We start from the raw sequence: 20354 nt of genomic DNA, 5'->3' as shown, positions 1-20354 counted from the left end.
GGTTCTCTCAAGTTCAAGGTTTGGATTTTGGAGAGACCTTTGCACTGGTTGTAAGACTAGAAGCCATTCGTATCCTCCTTGCATATGCATCGCGTCATGAAATAAAACTATATCAAATGGATGTTAAAAGTGCATGTTTAAATGGCTTCATAAATGAACTAGTCTATGCTGATCAACCTCCTGGGTTTGAAGACCCTAGATATCTTAATCATGTTTATAGGTTGTCCAAGGCGCTATATGGGCTAAAGCAAGCCCCAAGAGCATGGTATGAGCACCTTCGGGATTTCCTCATTGAGAAGGGGTTTACTATTGGGAAGGTCGACACCATACTATTCACCAATAAGCTTAATGAAGAAATCTTCATTTGTCAAGTATATGTTGATGATATTATATTTGGCTCAACAAATGAAGAATATTGCAAAGAGTTTGGTGAATTGATGTCGAAGGAGTTTGAGATGTCTATGATTGGAGAGCTTATATTCTTTCTTGGTTTTCAAGTCAAGCAAATGAGAGAAGGGATTTTCATCAAGAAAAGTATACCAATGATCTTCTTAAGAGATTCAAAATGGATAAATGTAAGCCAATCAAGACACCAATGCCATCTAATGGACATCTTGACCTAGATGAGTGAGGTAAATTGGTTGATTAAACTCTCTACTATTCTATGATTCATAGCTTGTTATATTTGACCGCATCTAGGCCTAACATCGTGTTTAGTGTGTGTATGTGTGCTAGATTTCAAGCTAGTCCTAAGGAAGCTCACTTATTTGTTGTTAAAAGAATCCTTAGGTACCTTAAGCATACACCAAGCATTGGCATTTGGTATCCCAAAGGAGCTAGATTCCAACTAGTTGGCTATTCTGATTCGGATTATGCCGGTTGCAAAATTGATAGAAAAACCACATCCAGAGGATACCACTTCCTTGGTAGATCACTAGTGTCTTGGACCTCTAAGAAGCAAAATAGTGTTGCCTTATCCACTACTAAGGCGGAGTACATTACCGTGGGTGCTTGTTGTGCATAAATCCTTTACATGAAGCAAACTCTTCTAGACTATGGTGTAGTTCTAGAAAAGGTTTGCCTTTTGTGTGACAATGAGAGCACGGTAAAACTTGCTAATAACCTGGTTTAACACTCTCGCACTAAGCACATTGATATCCGTCATCACTTTCTCAGAGATCATGTTGATAAAAATGATATATCACTAGAAGGTGTAAGGACCGAGGATCAATTGGTGGATATCTTCACAAAACTGTTGTATGAGGCTACCTTTTGTAGATTGAGCAATGAGCTCAATGTGCTTGACCTAAGTAACTTCACTAAAAATGAGCGTGTATTGTCCCTTGCATTGCATTGTAATATAGAACATGTTTAATTTTTACTAACATGGTTAAGATAACCGCCAAAAAGCGTGTGAAAAAGCTTAACCTTGGATCAAACTTGAGAAGCAACTAGATTTAAATTCAAGTATTGCATTGCATATGCATGTGTGTTGCTCTTGTCATTTCTTTTCGGTTAAGTTTGAGCATCCGCTGTGTTCGTCCACCGATAGGGGGAGCATTTGAAGCTCCTAATGGTTTTGACCCCTATGTGGTGGCCACAAGATGTCTCCTCACCTTTTTATTGCCTATTATCTTAAAAATTAATTAAGGCTATGGCAAAATTATTTTGGAAATGAGAGTTTGAGCAAGGATGACTCATACCAGTCCTAACTAGCGTTTGGTTGCTTCTTCTTAAAGTTGGGACAAGGTTGGGTGCAAGTTTGGCAAAGACAAATTTCAAATTTGAAGACTAGAGGGCACCAGACAGGTCATCGGATAGGTACTATTCATGTGGCGGTGCCAGCTCAAATAGGGTAAAAATCATCGTGGTCACCGCCCCTACCAGTGTACACTAGACAAGGCCTGATGGTGCACCGCCCCTGTCACCGCCGCATGCACAGTATCTGTCTGGTGCCAATTTGAAGAGCGTGGTTCATTATCCTATCACGTGGGCCCAAGTCATCAACGCCTTATCCCTTTCTCCTTTCTTTCTTGGCCTGCTCCCGTGCCTTCATTCCAAACCACCATGGCTCCATACACCACCATCAGTCAAGCCTTAACCCTAACGTCGTGCATCGATTCAGGCCTCGCCGCCGGCCACCGTGCCTCTCCTCGTCGGCCACTCGCCCGCGCTCCCATCCATCGTGGCCTTTCCCTGCCTACTCGCACGTGCCCCACGCAGCAACCCTAGCTGCCGCATGCCACCTCACCTGCGCCTCCATGACCTCACCAGCACACGTGGAGCTTCTCCAGCATCACCACTCGCCTGTGTGCGCTGGCTTTGCTTGCTCATGCGCCATCTAGAGGCCGAGCTCGACACTATCGCCTTGAGCCTCGTCGGAGCTTGCCTTCCATCCACTCTGATGACCATGCTACTATCCCTTGTGCTAAGTTTGGTCACCCTCTAGCATCATCCCTGATCTGCAACAACATCTTCCTTTGTGAGCATCTCCACTACTCGCAAGGTGTTCGTCGAAATGCCAAATCCAGCTTCACTCCTTGTTTTTCTCACTCTTTCTGTCATATCCTTCTATAGTTCACATCCTCGGCTACGTGGCCTCCTTTCCTACTGCTTGAAGGATGGATCATTGCATTTGTCAGGTAGCAAAGCCCCTCAGTTTAGTTTCTTACCTCAATTGCTTTGCTTTCGATAGGGCACACTTGTCTCTAGAATATAATTGCTTATGTATTCTACCTATTATATTCACTATAGTGTGTTAGTGGTTGAGGCACTTGGTCAGTGATAGCTATCGGTGAACTTAGGGCCAAGCCCACAAGTACGGAATAGAGGCCAAGCCTCTTAAGTGATAGTTGGGTAGGATGACTTGAGTCAGGGGGAGTTCTATTGGTTGGTAGTGATTCTCTGGTAGTTGATCTTGTAGCTCAGTGATTCTCTTGTCAGTGGCAGCTATGGCACATTCAAAGTGCACCAGCCCCATTCCTCTAGCTAGTGGGACGGTGACAGTCAGGACCCTCACCATCCGCTGAGGGACAAGGGCATGGCGAAGGTGATATAGCAGACCAAGATGCAGAAGAGGCAGCACCAAGAGGTCAAGCAGGCACTAGCAGCAGGAGTTTACAATAGAGGTGTGAGAGGTGGTAGGGGTGGTTCTTTGTGTCTTGGTCCTTGAGCCATAGAGACTCAACAGTTCAAGCCCTAGCAGACAGAGATGCCTTAGCCTCGTTGGTCATCTCGTGCATGCACCACTATGCACCCGACACTGAGTCATCATTAGCAGGAGCAGCCAGAGGACCCTAAGGAGGACTTACCTCTAGTACCACCTAGATGACACTATAGAGAGCATGATGAGCAGGGTATTCAATAGGTTTAGAATGACCCTCGCTTGATTGAGCTTCATATAGCCACAGTTAGACATGTCTGTCATTTCTGGAATGTCCCATTTGAGGAGTGGCTACCTACATAGAGAGAAGAGCATGCTTCAGAGCTATTTAGCATGACTATTTAGGAGTCATTCTATAGAGCATAGATGCTTGAGCGAGTTGGCTTGAGGCCCCATAGAGTCTTGGACTTGGCCTATTTGAGGAGAGCAGCAGGCACTTGTGAGATTTCACAGTGCATCACTTACTTACCAGGATTGGAGGAGCTAATGTGTAGATCAGGACTATAGATGGAGGAGTGGGTTAGAGTATTCAATGCCACAGTTTGGGTTGACCTGAGCCACGAGTTTATTCAGTTCTGTTTCAAGGGTGAGACCTACATGATCTTAGTCTTTGAGATCAGACAGTTGTATGAATTTCCAAAGACACTAGTGAGACTACATAGTTTGTGCTATGGTATAGCTGACCCTCCTCGATGTCCTCACGGTGGGACGTAGCCACCGGTAGCCCATGTGGCCGCTATCTTTCATCCGCCGTTTGATGAGGGTTCTAGACAAAGTCCGAGGGACATGACTCATCTTGCTTAGGTGCTTGAGACAGCGATGAGGAAGACCTTGCTACCACAAGTTGGTTTCAGAGAGGCCAAACACACCTACAATAGTGGCTTCTTGGGGCACTTGTCTCTCACATAGTGTTCAATGTTGTAGACTTTCTACTTTGTGAGATTGAGGATACAGTGATGGATGGATGTTGAGCTCATCATCAGCTTCCCTATGCTCACTACCTGTCACATATCTTTGAGAGGCTGATCCACCATCCTCAGTACATCATGACTCATGACACTCATGCTAGAGCCTTTGGGACTTATAGGCTAGTTGCCCTTGGGATAGATGAGCGACATAGAGAGATTGAGCCTATTGAGTAGCCCGAGACAAAGAACCCTCAAGATGAGTTGGTCCATGACACTAAGCAGGATTTTGGTGGAGCTTATGATGATGACTTTGATGATGATGATGATGATGATGAGGACAGACCACCGGAGCTGACATGAGCACCTCCACCTCCTTGACCCCATGACCGCGAGTCTAGTGGTTCCCACTCTGCCCCACTATTTTCTCCAGCACGACAGACCCCACTCTGGTAGCTTTACTTCAGTAGATGATCACTGAGCAGCAGAGATAGGCCACTGAGATATAGAGGATAGCTATCAAGCAGGCATGATGTGAGGCAGAGGCCCATACTAAGTAGGCTAAGCTAGGCCAGCAAATGCTTACTTTGTTTGAGAATATCTAGGCTCTGCAGGATTCCTTCCAGGAGCGAATGATTGCTAGTGAGGCAAAATAGTGTTGCATTATCAACCGCCGAAGCTGAATACATATCCGCCGGTAGTTGTTGTGCACAAATACTTTAAATGAAGGCCACTTTGAGTGACTTTGGAATCAAGTTCAAAAAAGTGCCATTGCTATGTGACAATGAGAGTGCAATCAAGCTAACCCAACAATCTGGTTCAACATGCAAGAACAAAGCACATTGATGTCCGCCACCATTTCATAAGAAATCACCAACAAAAAAGGGGACATTTGCATTGAGAGTGTAGGCACCGAAGATCAACTTGCCGACATATTCACCAAGCCATTGGATGAGAAAAGGTTTTGCAAGCTAAAGAATGAGTTGAACATATTGGATTTCTCAAATATGTGTTGATGCACCCCTCACTAATATGACATGCCTCTCCTTCGAGCTATTCAAGGTAAAAGTTGATTGGCATGACATACATCCTTACTAAGGACATGTTTAGTGCATCTAGTCACATTTTCAATCTTTTTAGGACCTTAAAGTGGTTCAATTTTATTAGGCTCATTCATGAAAATCAAATGAATTTGATGTTAATATGGTATCACTATTGCTTCTATGCTTGACATGATCTAGTGTTAGCATATAACATGTTTGTGGGCTTGTAAACCTAGTGTTTAATCTAGAAAATGAACTCTAAGTGTTTAACTCAACATGGTACAAGATAACCCTTATTTGAAGTGTGAAGAAGCTTGTCCTTGGATCAAATCGAGTTAAATATCTTTGGTAAATGATCTAGATTGGACCAAATTTGAAAAATGATCCTCACCCCATTGATTGACATTGATAATCTCGACCCTACAAGTGGTACTATCTATATTTTAAGCCTTTGTGGTCACTGATGACAAAGGGGGCGAAATAGTGCACAAAGATAAGTGAAAAGATAGTGAAAGGGGAGAGAAATAAAGATACGAGTGATAGGGGGAGAACTCGACATAAGGGGAGAAATATGATAAAAGGAAAGGGATCAAGTAAAATTTTGAAGCACACAAGTAGGGGGAGCAAGCTCATAAACTTGTATGGTGCATTTGAATGTGCATTTCATATGTTTGCTTGCATGGCACAAGTTCTAAATTTAAAATATCCATGCTTGTGTGATGTATGCTAGTTGTAAGATTGTATGATGAAATGAAATCACTAGATAACTTTCATTTCCATGTAAACTTTTACAATTGGTATCTTTTCAAAAGTATGTTTCCAAGTGGTATAGAACTAACCATGATGCTAAGGATGGTATAATGGTGCACTCCAATTGGTATCACGCTTCAAAGGTCCATCTTTTATACCTTAGCATCATTTGGTAGACATTGACTCATATATTTCCTATCTAAGCATATGTGCAAGCTACAATCCAAACTCTTAGCACATATGTAGGGGGAGCAATTGCTACCATTTGGAGTTTATGAAACTTGTCCATATCCTTTTACACATGGTAAATATGCTTGGGCAAGCAACATGGATTCAATTGAATTCTATTCATATCTTTGTATAAGGGTTGTCATCAATTACCAAAAAGGGGGAGATTGAAAGCTCTAGTTTGGTTTTGGTGAATTGATGAAACCCTAAGTGCTAACCTAGTTTATCAAGTGATCATGAGATAGGTAGCACATTCCAAGTGGTGAAGCAAATGAAGATCATAGCATGATAATGATGATTCCATGATGATGATCAAGTGCTTGGACTAGGAAAGAACAAAGAGAAAAACAAAAAGCTCAAGGCAAAGGTATAAACCATAGGAGCTATTTTGTTTTGGTGATCAAGACACTTAGAGAGTGTGATCACATTTAGGTTTGATAGTTGTACTATTAAGAGGGGTGAAACTCGTATAGGAATGCGGTTATCAAAGTGCCACTAGATGCTCTAATTCATTGCATATGCATTTAGGATCTAGTGGAATGCTAACACCCATGAAAATGTTTGTGAAAATATGCTAACACATGTACACAAGGTGATACACTTGGTGGTTGAAACATTTGAGCAAGGGTGAAGAAGTTAGAGGTGAAAAGGAGTTAGTCTTGCTGGTCACTAAGTGACCGGACGCTGGTCTCAGAAGTACCGGCGTGTCTGATCAAGTGTGGCAGCGTAGACGCCAGTGTCAGTCAATCGACCGGATGCTAGGTCATGGACTGACTGGACGCTGGCGAGGTATGTCTGGTCCTATTGTTAGACATTGCTCGGAGGCTAGGGTCTCTAACCGGACGATGGCAGGGTCCGATCGTGCATGACTAGACGCGTCCGGTGGGTGAATTGCATTTCTAGAACCTTACTAGAAACGACCAGATGCTGCCGGCTCAGCGTCCGGTCAGTTATAGCATAGCATCCGGTGAACTCAAGTGACCATTGAAGTTGGGACACGTGGCGGTTGTCGGGCGGCCTGATGCTGAGGTCCAGCGTCCGGTCAATATGACCAAAGCGTCCGGTCAGCCCGCATTGTGCCCAGTGAAGGGGTACAATGGCTCTATTTCATGGGGGCTTCTATTTAAGCCCCATGACCGGTTGAAGCTCATAGTTTTGGCAATTTTCATTGACATAACAACCTTGTGAGCTTAGCTAAAGCCCTCCCACTCATCTCCATCATTGATTCATCATCTTTGTGAGATTGGGAGTGAATCCAAGTGCATTGCTTGAGTGATTGCATCTAGTGGCACTTGGTGTTCGTGTTTTGCTGCGGATTTCACTTGTTACTCTTGGTGGTTGCCACCACCTAGATGGCTTCGAGCAGCAAAGATCAGTGGAGGTTGGTGATTGCCTCTGGCTCCGATCATGGTGATTGTGAGGGGTTCTTGACCTTTCCCCAGCGGAGAGCCAAAAGGTACTCTAGTGGATTGCTCATGGCTTGTGTGATCCTCGTCTTGTGTTGGTTGTGTGGCACCCTATTAAGGGTTTGGTGTGTGAAGCCAATTAGCGCATGAACCTCCAAGTGAGTGAATCGCCACAACGAGGACTAGCTTGCCGGCAGGCAAGTGAACCTCGGTAAAAATCATTGTGTTCATCATTGATTCTGAGGTGATTGGTCTTCATTGTTATTCATCCTTGTGATTCATTGGTTCCTATATCTACATGGTGGTATAACCTTCTTGATCACTCTCATTACATTATCGTAAACTAGTTGTCAAGCTCTTTAATGTAGCTAGTTGTGAGAGCTTGCTTGCTTGGTTGGTGTGGCTCTTTAGTTAGCCTTTGAGAGCACACTAACATAGAGTAGTATCATAGCTATTGTGTGAATAGATACTATCTAAACTAGAATTGTGGCAGGTGGCTTGCTTTTGAGTAGGCTAGCGCAACACTTGCTTCGCCTCATAATTGTCTATCCATTTTGTTAAGTGTTGTTGTAGAAATTTTTATTAGGCTATTCACCCCCCCCTCTAGCCATTAGGACCTTTCAGTGTCTTTGATCCACCCCACTACACTTGACTTCTCCTCTCTAGTAGTACACGGTGTGGATCCAAGGATTACCGGCGTGTCTCAGCTTCCATAGCTCATAGCTACATAGACACAGTCAGTGATCGTGGTGACGATAGCAGCTCAGACTTCTCAGTTAGCCTCAGCCACACACAGCCAGGTCATAGGAGAGTCTTCATAGGCACTACCTTCTACCTTAGCTCCTGTGTTACCTATAGCTCCACCTCAGATAGGCACTGGTGACACTATACCTTCTTCAATTGCCTTGTCTAAGCCACAATAGCAGCAGGCAGTACTAGTGAGTTAGCCTCCTCCACTTGTTACCATAGAGGCTTTGGCCATAGTGACAGTGTCAGTTGCATTGGCCATAGTGGTAGCTCCAGTTTAGGTGGTCCTAGCTATAGAGTATGCTGGTCAGCCAGAGGGAGAGACAGCTCAGAGCTCTAACAACTTAGACGTTGACTACACTCAGTTTGAGATCTCTCCACATACCTTGGCACAAGGCACTATTGCTCCTACCCCAACCTCAGGACCCTTAGGTTTTGATGCTTGACACAAAAGGAAGAGAGGGAGTGAGTATGTGAGATAGGGGTAGAGCTTGTGAGAGGGATTTGATATCTTTGTGTGCTACTCCCATATTTTGTTGCATGCATGTTTACATTTCTGATATGCATTGTATTGTATGTGTGGTAGTTTGTGAGACATGTTGACTTCTTGTTATATCTATATCATGTCTCTTTGTTGCTCATTTATTATGCTTCTGCACTACTCCAATGTGAAATGAGCTTCATTTACTTGTACTCGCGCTAAATTCTTATATATTGAGTGCATGTTATGGACTTGGTATGCATGAACTTTCTCTAACCCTTGTGATCTTATTATCACAAGTTCATGCAAACCAAGCAGTTGAAAACCTCAAATCTCTCTTATACACATACTCAAGGTTGTGTTGTCATCAATCACCAAAAAGGGGGAGATTGAAAGCATCTAGGCCCCTAGTTGGGTTTCGGTGATTAATGACTACACAAGGTTACTGTGGCTAACATGTGTTTTGTAGAGGCAATTAAAGTTAGGTCATGGTAATGGTGATTGATTGGGTAATTATGGTTTTCATACCCCTGTCAATGGAAATTGTTTTAGTTTTTCAAAGCATGGACGACAAGGTTAAGGATGGACTAGTTCTAAGTGTCATTTGGCATTGCGAGACACTTAGATTAGTTGTAGGACTTTGTTTTTCCTTTGGCCGTACTATAAAGGGGGCATGGATGGGTAGCTTGATCTAGGCGTGTCTAGTGAGAAGAATGTGGTGCACATTTGTTAAATCTAGCGCTAGGTAGCTCAGAGGAAGCCCAAGATCATCGGAAGATTGGAAAGCGATTCAAAATGATGATCGAATTAGAGGTTTGCACTGCTTGTGGCAGTGGATAGGGGGTGTGCACCGCCCTGGTCACCACCATGGGGGTGGCGGTGCCACCACCCCTTTTATCCAGAGGCTGGGTACTCTAGGGTTGTCACTGGACAAGGCACCACCCCTGGGATGGCGGTGCCACCACCACTTTTCTCTAGAGAGCACCCCCAGGCCTTGGTGGCACCGGACAGGGCACCACCACTAGGGTGGTGGTGCTAGCCCAGTAAAGGCTAGATCAAAACTAGTCATTGTGGTGGCACCGGACATGGGGTGGCAGTGCGCCACCTTGCTATCTGGTGACCTCGAAAAAGCTGAGTAGAGGGCCAATGGCTAGTCCCATCCCTTGGGGCTATTTATGCCCCTCCATCTAGTACATTGAGGCTCTCTTGCCCATTTCTTCAGCTGAGGAAACCATTTGATGTGCAAGGAAGAGCAAGAGTCTAGTGGGGTTGTTGAGATTTGCTAATACAAGATTAAGGACCTCATTAGTGCATAGAGAGTAGCAAGTGTGTATCCACTCTTCTCATTAGGCTTGGTTGGGTCAAGTGAGAGTTCATGCTTGTTACTCTTGGTTATCGTCATCACCTAGACAACTTGGTGATGATTGGAAGCTTGGTGATCATCCAGCGGAGCTTGTGGATGACCCAAGTCATGGTGTGAGCGGTTGTGGGCGATTCACCATGATAGAGGGTGAAAGAATCAACTTGTAGAGAGCACTTGATCCTTGTGTGGATGAAGGGGGAGCTACACCCTTGTGCAGGTGCTCCAATGAGGACTAGTGGGGAGTGACGACTCTTCGATACCTCAGAAAAAAATCATCGCGTACATCTCCCTCTTTTTACTTTGAGCAATTCAATTAATGTCTTTACATCTTAGAATTGCCATGCTAGAGTAGCATTGGAACCTAGGGTGTAACACCCTAGGTGTTAGGCTTGCATAATTTTACTTGCATTGCATGAGCATGAGCATCAAGCATTCATATTTAAGCTTTTACATTTGAAACATATGATTGAAACATATGAAACATGTCTTGTTATTTCATGTTTTCTTTGTGTATGCTTATGATCATGAGTGAATAAGTGTAAGTGGTTGATGTTAGTTACTAAAGCATCTTAGCTACACTTAGGATGACTAATGGAACATTGTTCATGTAGACCACTTTGTCTAATTAAGCTTCTAAGTGATGCTATGCATGTTGACCTAGAAAGTGAAATGTGTAACTAATGTATGAAATGTTTGTGTGACCTTATGAATAGCTTAAACATGTTTAGAATGTCATTATGAACAACTTTGGTATTCATGGCTAGGGCTAATTTGGTCACTAAGTCATAGTTCAAGTGTTAGTCATCATTTAAATGTAGTAGGTTTGACCTAGTTTGAACTATATGATAGAGACTTTGCATGGATGTGTGCACTAAAGAAAAGTTGTAGTATTTGATGTGAGGAACAACTTTATTTTTGGGTCATGGGCTGGTTCAGCTCCTAACATGCCTGAAAATTGGCTCACCAGCACTTAGGAAAATTTGCTAAGTGTTTGACGCCGACAGTGTGACGAGCTCAACTTTGAGATGATTTTACTCACTAACCATTGAGAAATGGGCTTTGTTTTCTTAAGATGTTTTGTAGCTGGTACATAGCTCTACAAGTTTTGTTCAGATTGTTTGCACTAATAAGCTACTGATTAGGAGTTTGATTGCCACGAAAATACGCTGTCAGGCTCGTCCTCGCGCTCTCAAGAACGTCGCGCCGCGCGCTATCATGGCCGACCAAGGATAGAGCATGGCCGCCGCATGGCCACCATTGGCCGACACCTGGCCCTCGATGCTACATGTTGGCACTCGTTATCTACACGCCCCGTGCCTCATTCCCACTCACACGCACTCCCTCACTCACTCTCCATCGCCTGCTTTCTCTCTCATCATGGAACCAGAGCAGCGCCGCCGAGCACCGCACCAGCTCTACCATTGCCTAGCACCCACGCCACCACACCATCGCTGTCTCCACCTCACCCACAGCTACACCACATCCCCCTCTACCTCCTCAACGTGACTGTAGCACCGAAAGAGCTTCGGTGAGAGCATATTCGCCATTTTCGTCCTCATCGGACTCACGGCGTCCATGGCCGCCTCCACGACGAGCTCACCGCCGCACTGCTCGCTTGGGCATTTCCTTTGATTCCTTGCATTAGGGCTTGTCTAGGATGTGTTCTTTCTTGTTGCATGATGTTACCATGAATAGTGGTTTCACTAGCATGGAACACGACAACCCACACCACCGCGCTCGCACCTCCGAGCCACCACGCACGTGGCTGAAGCTCGTTGGAGCACCTTGAGTCGCCTAGGTCACCTAGATAGATCTGCATGGTCACCGTGATGCTTGTGCACTACTCGCCTGGCCCCATAGCACCATGCCGCCATGGCCAGCGATAAGGTGTCTCTTGTGCACCCGCGCCTCCACTACCTAGGTCACTCGATGCGCTTTGATGTGTAGAGCATGATGATGGGATTGGGTTGGCCGGAGAGCTTGCCGGTGATGAGCTAGGGCCGATCCACACCGCTCCCCTGCTTCCTGTGTCGTTGACCAGTGGGCCTGACTGACCTCTGGGTCCCTGGCTGTCAGTGGCTTAGAGTGAAGAGGATAGCTCATTTATTTCAGATTTACATGCTAGATTTGGAAAATCATAAGTTGAGTTCTAGAGATCCAAACCTTGTGAACCAAAATTTGTAGTGTTCCTTAGCAAGTGTAGTATTTTATAAAAATATGATATGCACAGTTTATGATATTCTTATTGGGGATTTAAATGTGTTTAGATAAATACTTTTTGAATGTTTACAATCTTGTAAATTAGATATCTTGAGCTAGAAAAATGATAAAATTGTGATTCCAATTTTGTTGGATTTTGTATTAACATGCTCTAGCTAGGAAAAATAGTAAGCTTGTAGTAAACTTAATGGAAATATAATCTTTCTATTTATCTATTAATAAATGGTATCTTCTAAGGAAATTTGTAGGGATAAAAATATGTAACATACTGCTATGCAAATTTTTGTACAATAGTATGGCACTAATAGGAAGCTAGGAAAAATACATAGTCTATTGTTTGACACTTTTCTATAGGGTTTACTATTTTCACTAAAATAACCCTTGCTAGATTGTCATTTTTGGATAGGATGTTATACATGACAAAATGGTATGAACTTTTCATAGTAGCCTATTGTGAGCACTAGGAAGCTACTGTAATTGTTTTAGAATTTATTGTGCATATTTGGTGTATGTTTGTTATTTACCCTAATTATCTAATTAATTTAATAAAGGCATTTAAATAAATAGATTGGAATTGACCATGATGTTTTCTATGGTTCTTATGATGTATAGTAACTATTGATGTCAATAGTCACACTTAGAAGCAATTGATTGTATGCAACTAACTATTTATCACTTTATAATTCAAATAAAGGGTTGCATGTATAGATTTGATTGTGTGGATGATTTCATGTGGATAATGATCTTTGCTGTAAAACTTGTTAATAACAAAGTTGTAGATAACTTACTAATCTACCTTGTGTTAAATTTTCATGGTCATAGGACTTAGGGTTTTAGAGTTCTAGCTGTTACAAGTTTGCTAGTCCGAAATGTTTACTTTCTAGATAGATTTGTTTGACCTAGATAAATGTTGAATAACCTTAAGAGTATTAAAAGGAAGTTGTAGAAAATTTCATAATCTTTCTAGAATGTCCACAATCATATGATTTCGATATATATAACTCTAGTTATGGTTAAAACAAGTAGCTTTTGTTTTGTAGTTTGGTAAATGTGTCGCATGAGTGTTTGCTTAAGTAATAGAGAAGAGATATGCGCCTACTCAGTAAAATATGATGCACTTATTATTACTTTCACACCATGCTAGTTGAAATTTCTTACAAGGATGCATTCATCATGTTTGATCATACTATACTTGTCGATATCTATGCATTCGCAATATCTTATGTCATATTCATGCATATAGGATCGACAGAGGAGATAATGTTGCTGGAATTCAACGAAGAAGAGGAAGAGGACCAGCAGGAGATTCCTCAAGCCATAGCTCCCAAAGAAGAGGAGCATAATCTAGAAGAGCTCCTAGAGTACCCTGATCACCGCCCCACTTCTTTTCTGGAAGGCAAGCCCTAGAGCATTCTAAGTCTCCCTATTGTTTTACAAAATATCACTTGAGTCCTTTATGTTTGATGCATTAGATTATAAGAGTTGATTAGAACCACATGATGCATATAATTTCCTTGTCTAGAAATATACATGTAACCCTATGTAGGTCCAGGATTGAATATATGCTTAGCCATGCTTAGACCGGTAGAAGTCGGGTGATTTCCTGTCACCTACGAGATATAGGTGGATACCAAAGCACGGTTGACTATATTTGCTATCGTAGAAAAGAACCATGGGGTAATATAAATGGAGGCCAGATGAAGTCTATGGTAGGTTGACTCATGTGATTTCATCTGCGTTGATTAAGGACCGTACTGTTGTTGGCTGCTTCTAACAAGATTGAATGCATGACTATCACTTAGCTGGCCGGATAACTTGTTCCGACCATGAAGCCAAGTAGCTCAACTCAGGCCAGGCCCCGCTCTATCAAAGTGCAAACTCTAGATGGTAGTAAGGATGTATAGGGAGTCAGGCATGAGCCCAAGGGCAGGGTAGTCCTGAACGTCCTGGCATCTGGTTGTCCTTGATTGTGCAGCGCTGGGCAAACCCGCAAAATGTGTACTAGAGTTGTACCAAAGGTGACCTAAGGTGACCGTTGATCTGGTCTACCTTTGGTTTGTGTTAGGAATAAATTCTCAGCTGGTTGAAATGGATTTGAATAGCTATCTCTTCCGGATAGTGAGAAACTTGGCTAGTCCCAACATCGTAGTAATTGTATTATGGAATGTGATGGTTTCGGATAAACATGGAATTACTATACCTGCTATGGTTACTATTGTATGCTCTTAAAATGATGTATCACATGTTTGGCACAGGATAGTTGCTAATCTAGAGATGGATAGTTATAATTAACTTGATGACAGAATTATAATTGTATAACTGAGTTAATCGCTTTTTATGCAAAATGTTGTCAAGCTACCTCCACTTATAAAGCCTTGCATAATCCTTGGAGTCAATTTATTTCTGGTTTATGATGGGTAAGTCTAGCTGAGTACCTTCTCGTACTGAGGGTTTTATTCCCATTGTTGCAGATGGCACAGTATATCATGGATATTGCAAGAATTGCTTCTATCCTGCCATGGATGAGGAGTAAGCCTCGGGCAGGCATCTTTATTAATCCTTCTATATGCTTTTGTGGACTGTGATCATATGTTGGCACTGTATTAAACTATGTTGACAAATAGTTACTTTCAAACTTAATTTGCTTCTGCTATTATCTATCAAACTTGGTTTGTAATAACCTTATTTCGTACTCTGATGATGGAAATATATCTGTGAACTTTATGTAACATATGACATGTATGTTAAATCATGTACGATCTTGGTTGTTTGTGGATCGTTTATCGAGACCCGTCATGGTACTCGATAGACTATCGGGTTTATATGGGCTCAAGTATGATAGTGCGACCGCTTACGAGCTATCATTGTACTTGTGCTCTTATAAATTGGTTGGTTCTACAACATAGGGTGCAAAACTTTTGTATAGTAGAACAATAGAAACACTTTTATGCACAAAGGCGTGAATTGGGCTAAGTGTTGGGGTTAATAATTGCAAGAAATTTCGAATTAGCCCAATTCACCCCCCCCCCCCCCTTCTTGGGCATCTTGATCCTTTCAAGGGAGATTCACCATCTCCACCTTAAACAAAGGCCTAGATTTACTAATAGGCCAGAACCTAGCAGCCACCATCTCCTCCACAAGATCATGGCCTCTAGAGTACTGGTAGGCCAAGGCGAAGGACTTGTCACAAGCCTCTCTATGAGGGGTAATCTTGTCGCTAGGAGTCACCTTCTTCAAAGGCTTCATCTTAGTTATAACGGAGGCAAGAGGATACCAAGTAACCTTCTTCCCATCCTCATGGGTAGAGGTAATGCTGAAGGTCTGCACATAAAACCAATAGCGCATCTATTGGTATTTATTAACTTGTCACTTGTTTTAGTAGCCACCTAATGTTGTTGACATTCCTTAGCATCACTTTTACTAAGTTTTCATCCCTAGCGATGATGCCAGAAATGTTTATATTTTTAGAATGGTACAACCTAGTGCCACTTCTAGAATGATACTAAGAAGTACTTTAGTATTTCATGTGACTAGAAGGAATATATATAAATGAAAGGAATCTACAAGCGCACGGATAATATACCATTGTAGCACTTCACCCGGGAGTATTCCAGGTATCATTATTTATATTTTTACCATAGGGAAGGACGGGCAGTTGGAATATATTGATAACTTATACACATGATGGAGAGACTAACCATAGCCAACTTCTACTCATAACAGGGGTAAGTCAACAGATAAATATATATGAATGGTAAATAATAACTAATCATTGATCACTCAGAGTACTCCTTTCTATGGCATTAGCATGGCTAAGTAGAATATTAGAGGAATAATTCCTAAGTCATTCTTAATTACTAGTCAAAGCATACATTGATTAGTGCAATTACACTTAGTAATCATGGTTAAGATCAACTTCATATCTACACATAACTGGATATTACTAAGGAAGATTAAGAACATAGCTTGTCTTCCTTCATAACTAGATCCCTACTTATCCTATATTCGGGGAGTGGACTACAAAGGACTCAATGGGAGTGTCACATCAGCAATCTACCACATGGCCCGGAATATAGGCTGCATCCATAGGTAAACAACGTATAAGCACCACGCTTACACAATGTCGACCACTCACCCCTGGATCCAAAGAGCGAGCGCTATACTGAACTTATGGATGAACCTGATGATAATTCAACTATAATAAGCATATAATCAAAGTAGACGATGAACATTATAACTAGGAACATGAATGGTATGAAGAACAATGTCATAACAATTGTAGCAAACAAATAAAAGTAATGAGAGATACAAAAGAGAGGGGGTACAAAAGCTATTCCAAGCCACGCCCTTGACATGATCAGGAATCCAAGTGAAGCTTGCCTCCCTCTAGACTTAGCCTAGCTAGCTATGCCCTAGAATATAGTGGAGCTCTAAGGATGATTAGGGTTTCTATCTTCTCAAATTACTTGATTAGGGTTTTGATTCTTGATGATATGGGGGAGGTGGAAGGGGCTAATATACATAGGCCGGAGCAGTCAATCCTAAGCCCTCAGATCAAACCGACTTGAATAAATAGTGTAGATGCAATCTAGGAGGCTGTGGAGAACTGACATAGTGATATAGAGGCTGATAGGTGGGGCCCCAAACCGGCTGGCATGCACCTGGTGGCCCCTCGCCCTCTGCTTCGGTGTGGTGTCCTTTGGTGTCCTCTGGAACCTTCTAGAGTTGTTTATGCGATGATTAAGTGCGATTAATTCTGACATCTAGGTCCTACCTTGCCAGTTTTCTGGATAAGCCCTACAAAAAATAGAGATTCACTAAAACTTATGGAATTTGTTAGTTTAAACCCCTAAACCTATGTTGGTGATTATATTCATGGCCTTATACATGTTATATTTATGATTTATAATGTTTGTTATCTACCGTTAACAAACTCCCCCAAGCTTAACATTTGCTTGTCCCTGAGCAATGCTAAACATAAAAAATGGATCAGGAGTTGCATCGATATTTTTACTCCTCAAAAGTACACATGCGTTCAAACAAGAGTTCTCCTCCGGATTAGAATAAACCGATCTGACTTTCAAACTTACCCATATTACCATCAACCATGGAGCTTCTTAGCCTTCATTTGGGTCTTGAGCAATTGAAAGGCAGCACTATGTCTCAAGTTCTTTGCTCAACTATTATTACAGAATTTTTATAAATTTTTCAAAATAAAACTCAAAGCTTCCATTGTATGACACTCTCAAATCTCTCAATATATGTGGTTAGGGCTAAATATCGAGGCAGCTCGACTCGGTTCGGTCTAGCTCAAGCTAGCTCATTAGGCTAATGAGCCAGCTCGGCTTGGCTCGTTAATATTACTGAGCTAGAGGGGCATCTTAACTCGGCTTGTTAGCAAGCTCAAGCTGGCTTGTTTAGCTCGCGAGCTACTAAAAAATAGGACACACATGTTTATAATGTTCATGCCACAATAATTTCCAGAAGGTGACGTCCACCATTATGCAACCATACATGATTAATACATATCTGGATTCATCAAAAGTATCAACCATGCAATATAGCTGGTCCATCCATGATTCATGAAATTTCAACGTACTTACTAGTTGCTTGCCACCACAGACTTAGGAAAGTTCATAAATTCAATGTTAGCATCATTATCTTCTCCCTGGAAAACAATCCATAAATCAACATTTAAGTACCACAACAATTATAAAATTAAAATTCATATGAAACAACTGAAAGTAAGGATTACATATCAATGGAATAGGAGTACACTTCTAGGTTAGCTTCATCATCTTCTAGATTTATGGTCATGGGTTGATAGGCCTCAGCTCATTTAAGCTCATGAGTAGCTCTCGAGCTTGCTCGTTAAAACAGCGAGCTAGACTTCTAGCTTAGCTCATGAAAAAGTTAAAATGAGTCGAGCCAAGCCGAGCTGGACATGAGTTGAGTGAGTTGGTGAGCCATGAGTATTTTGTCCAGCCCTATATGTGGTATTTGTGGATTCTCACCAAGACAATAGTGATGTTATGGCTTTCTTTTACTACTACTAAGGCTTATGTGGAGCTTATAGGAGTGGAGAAAGTATGAAAGAGCATACTTGCAATACATATATTGTAAAGTCAAACCTTGGATCCAAAGAGAGTTGAATTATATAATCAAATCAAGATGTGCATGTGTATGGATGTATGGTGGATATATATGTGGCTGACCTAATTCTACTATGCTCCTTAAAAACATATCTTTCTTTTTGGAATTTAGAAACAACTTTGCAAGAGAACATGGGCTATCTTATTCATCTCTTCTTCTTTTTTCAGGCGAGCATCTGAGTACCCATTGTTTTAGATATCTCGGACACTTGCCCATTTTTCCAACTCTTTTTCTTCTTTTTTATGAATAACTTTTGCATAGCCACATGTTTCTTTTCTGCAACAAAAACTTTTGAGAGATAGCAACAAGAACTTGGAGCATTTATTTGGTGGATAAACCTATTAAACATATTTTTTGGTGTTCACTCCTAGTGTTGGAGTAAAGCATTTTTGGGTGGATCTAAATGGAATGACATGTTTTTGTGCCTACCCCCTAGAGTAGGAGTAGTGCATAAGTGGGTGGTGTATACGTGATCATTGATTTTCAGAGCATGACAAACCTCTCATAAGGGTCAACAAAGCTTGACTAAACTTAATGCAAAACAAGCAGCATATATGTGGTAGTTTTCCTAGTCTAAATATCATATATGGCTCTTGGTAGGAATTCAAGCTTTGTCATACATGAGCTCATTATGTAACAATTTTATGTTTTCAAATGATAAATCTTCATAACTTTAGTATCACTTGGAACAAGATAAACAGCAGCTCAGACCTTCTCATATCATATCCGTCAATTTACCTAGACTTAAATCAAGCATATGCTACCCATGAGTTTCCAATTCAGTGTAAATTCTTATATCAAAGCAGTCTTATCTAAAACTCAGGAGAATTCAAGGCTGAAAACTAGGTACTTGAAACGAATTACAACAGAGCAACTATTCATCATTTCCATTTCAAGAGATCATCTTCAGAGTCCTTTTTATTTTATTCAGCTCTTAAAACATAAAACTAAACACTCATACTTTTTATTTTGTTTTCTCACTTTTAAGATCACACCTTATTACTAATATATATAACTAGCCAAGATAATTTTTTATTTTGTTTTAGTTTGTTATGCATCTCTTTTTTTCTTTTTTTAATATGAAGCAAACTTAAGAATAATAAAAGGAAAGAAATACTTAGCTAGATACATGGGGGATGCTCTTCCCCCAAGCTGGATGTTGTCATGATCAAATGTTGAAGTTGAGTGATCCTTCTCAGACCAGTCTTTGCTAGTGAATGCTCTTCTTAAGCTTTGTGCACCATCCTGTAAAGTACCAACAAGAACACCAAAACTCGTGGAACGGATTAGGATAAAGGGTTAGCGGTCAGCCATTCGGAGATTAGTTGTTCTTGGGATTTATAAATATTCTTGAATTGGCAGACTTTTAGTAGGACATCTATCTAATATATTTTTGGATTTTCTTATATAACTGTATGCATGGTATTTTTATTTATTTTTATGCCTCCACGGTGAATGTTCTTACGGGTTTTTACACTCTGAGGAATTATTCACATGGGGCTTAAGATTTATAATGCAATGATGCAATTTTTATTTTATTTTCTTTTCTAAATGTAATGCTAATGCAGCAATGTAAATATGCTAAAGTGAAAAATAACCCTTGTAATGCGAGAAAGTAAATATGGATAACTACCGATGTTACCTCCCTGGCAAGGGTTTCAGAATTTTAAGTCCTCCGGATAGGACAACCTCCAGTCTTGTTTATTATTTGGGTGCACCTATCGGTCTCGAAGATGGAGACCTTAATGGTTGCACCTCTTGTGATGATGACTCTGATGTTGTTACCTTTTCCTTCCACACTTGCTTGGTCTGTGCATTTGATTTAGTCGGAGTAGGTTCATCTTTCATAACTTCTTCATCTTCTTTCCATTCATTCTTTGGGTGTTGATTCCCTT

This window comes from Miscanthus floridulus, chromosome 11 (genome assembly GCF_019320115.1).
Source record: "Miscanthus floridulus cultivar M001 chromosome 11, ASM1932011v1, whole genome shotgun sequence".
NCBI classification, from domain to species: Eukaryota; Viridiplantae; Streptophyta; class Magnoliopsida; order Poales; family Poaceae; genus Miscanthus; species Miscanthus floridulus.
This window is presented reverse-complemented; position numbering follows the sequence as displayed.